Consider the following 3,562-nt stretch of genomic DNA (forward strand, 5'->3'; position numbering starts at 1 on the left):
TTTCACCAAAGGACCATCATCTACAAGACATCACATTGCTTTCAGATGGTGTGAACAAGAAGTGTAGTAAAGACAATGGAAACCCAGAGGAGCAGTGGTCAGGTAGACCACTGCTCCTCTGGGTTTGTTAGCTAATCATACAACATAGGGTGGTGCCAAAAGACCAAGGTATGGGAAGGACTACAGCCAGGAATATTCCAGAAGGGTTATAATTTTATTATTATAGCAAATAAACATAATGCAATGTGTGGTATACCAGTGTGATTGTATTGCAGCTATTAAACATATTTTACAAGTCAAATGGAACGCAATTTTATTTTGCACCAAGAGGTCATGACTCATGCATAGGGAGGAGCTAACCACATTTTACTTTAAGTTTCACAGCCTCAGGAAATAAAGACCAGAAAAATAGGCTAGGCTATGAACCAAACAGTGTTTAAACATATCTTATTGGTAACTTATTTTTATTTATTATCTAAACAAACTACCTAGCAAATATGCCCAAACTAACGCTCATCAGACTATGCTTCTGGCTTTGTCTGGCGCGAACGGTGGTCTCCGGAGGTAAGTTGAACCGACTGGCGGGCTGAACGTAGCATTTGCTCTACCTAATAATTGTTAGGCTATTTGTTTGCTATTTTGTGCTAATTGCTGTACTTAATTTATAAATCGGGAGGTTCCGGAACAAAAGTGAGCGCGAGAGGGGGTAACTGAGTGTTCTGAGGTACCGGAACGCATGAGGGGAAAAACATATATTTATAATAAAGCAATTCCATGCTATTATCGCCTTTGCGTAGTGGCATTGAGCAGTAGAGTACAGGCGCTTACAGAAGTTGCACACGTAGGGAAAATGTTTAGTAGCCTAGCGTCCGGGAAAAATCTCGCCTTTTATAAACACATTTCATGCAATTCTATGTCATTTTACATGACTGGAGACTTTGGTAGAATATTTTTAATACCGCACAAGTAATTGAAAAGGCAGGCTACTTTGACACGGACAAACTGAGAATCTGAGATCAAATAAAAACGACATTGTCTTGAAATCCATCAATAGTGTGTAGAGACACATATTGTATGGTTACAATGTGATGAGGAAATTATAGTCCTAAAAAATGCTCCAGTTTCACTGACTCAATGATGCGCAGCACACTTGCTGGTGAAGGCCGATGCGCTTCTGCCAAAAGCCTGTCTCTGTCTTTAGTAAAACAATATTTGGAATTGATTAAATATTTTGGTAGCCCACATCATAAAGTCTTCTCTTTTCAGCAGGAGCAATTTGCTATCCAATCTGTGTTTTCCCTCGATTGTATATAAAATATTGCGAAATGAATGTTTTGTCAGCATGCTGTTAATATATTGACAGATTTGCCAGGCGTTCCCGACTGTAGGCTATTAATTTGTTATTGGGTTTGGGCTACAATCCACATCTAGGCTATTTTTTAGAAGAAGCTATTGATCCTCGGTGACTAAATTATAGGCCTTCTCACTGTGTAGTAGGCTATTCTGAATTATTTTATTTATTTCTGAACAGACAGCATTAATTCTATAACTTTGGCAATTTATTTCAGTTTATCAAGGGTGCTGCAGCTCCTCCATAACCCTCTGCGCGGCCATGATTCTATAAGGAAATAAATATGAAGTGCAACGTTGGAGAGATGAGAGTTGCAGGCTCATGTCTGTCAGAGCAGAGCGAGGAGAAAGATCATACAGATCATAAAATGTAATCTCATTGTAGTTATGTGAAATATACTGCACGCTTCTCGCCACACTACCGCCACGCGTTGGTCTCAAACATAGGTTTACAATGTTACGCAAACCATAACCCAACCCGAATCAACTCTTATTAGGAGGCCGGGCTGAAAATCTACTTTTTCACATTAAGTTTTTTTACGGAGGTAAAAACAGTTTCAGGTTGAATATTCGCCTGTAGTTTTCCTTGCTTCCACCAACAGCAGTTAGGGACCGTCAACATAGTGACAATCAAATGTTACACATTTCAATAGCCCTTTAACCATTACTCCTAAAAATTTCCAAACTGGTTCTAGCTAACCTGATGGCAGAGACACATATTGCACACACTTGTTTTTGTTGATTTACATTTGGCACTATTTTAAACTATTTTTAGAATTTTTAAATTCAATAGCGCCTTGTTCATGTGACCCACACACCTCAAACAAGGTTCATAATGTACACTCAGCTGGCCTACACATTGCACACCCTTTAGTTCGTCCATTTTCTTCTCACACGATTTTACATGAATTCTTCAAACTTTCTAATTTCAATAGCTCCTTGGTCATGGACCTACTGACCTCAACCAAGGTTCAGAATGTACATTGACTACCCTTCTATATTGCACACAAACATGCAGTGCGCATCAGGAGAGGGGCGGCAACTCATCCGGCCGCACCCCAACCCCATCACGAATGGCTCTACTCACCTGCCAAAAGAGCAGGGCTATCCCGGGCCAACCGAAGATCCGTGGCACTACAGTATCATTACGTTTAGGGGGGATTCTGACTTAGAGGCGTTCACTCTCCGTTGGAGACAGGTGACACACAGAGTAGGGGTTGGAAGAGCCCTCAAGGGGGATCTGACTTTGCCGTCTTCCCTTACCTACATTTGTCTAACATGCCAGAGGCTGTTCACCTTGGAGACCTGCTGCGGATATGGGTACGGCCCATTGAGGGCCTCTGGTTAGGGGCTTGGGGATTAGAGATGGGGCTCTCTTTTGGGGCTTGGTTAGGGCTGGAGCCTCAGTTAAAGCCAGCCTTTGCCCCTCCCATTATGCTGTGGCCCCTGGTTGGGGTTGTGCTGAGGCCCTTGGTGTTTAGGTCTGGGACTGCTCCCTCGGTCTTGCTGACCAGCCTTCTGACCGGCTCGGCTAGGCCCTTTTGGACCCGGTTGTTGTACCCCTGGTGGTTGGCTCCGGTATTGCATCCTTCTTTCTGTCTGAACACCCTCTGACCGGTATTCTGAGCTCTCATCTCTCTAACCTGCTGGCTGATCTCCTGTTTCAGAACGGGATCTACTAGATCACTGGTCTCCAGGGAGTACGGATGTGAGGTTGGCGGGTGGGGTCGGAGGGGGCTCGGCGAGGGGGGTTGGCGTGGCAGGGAATGGAGGATGAAGGTTGGGTTGAAGGAGTGGCTTTGTCTGAGGAATGGGCGGGGTGAGTTGACAGACCAATTCACACATGCACACTCTTCAAACACACACATCAATATAAAAACACACAAGAACTGTAACAGAAGAACACAATATCTGTTCCAATCCACGCTTTATGCACCACTATACAGACAATGTTGTAGTTGACTGAGACTGTCCTCAAGAACTTCAGTTATGAATGTTGTCCAGAGACCAGAGTCTCTCCAGCATCTTCTCTCAAACCCTTCTGCTTCTGTCTGTAGAAACTATCAGTGTAGACACCTGGCCTGTGTGTGTTGTGTGTGTGTACCTCTTTAGCCCATGCAGGTTTGTCAGTAGGACTAGCTGAGTCTTTATAGTGATACAGCGGTTTCTTCTCGCCTGGTCGGCCATCTTGGTTTTGTTGTTGTTGTTGCTG

This window comes from Salvelinus sp. IW2-2015, unplaced genomic scaffold (genome assembly GCF_002910315.2).
Source record: "Salvelinus sp. IW2-2015 unplaced genomic scaffold, ASM291031v2 Un_scaffold4901, whole genome shotgun sequence".
Lineage (NCBI taxonomy): Eukaryota > Metazoa > Chordata > Actinopteri > Salmoniformes > Salmonidae > Salvelinus > Salvelinus sp. IW2-2015.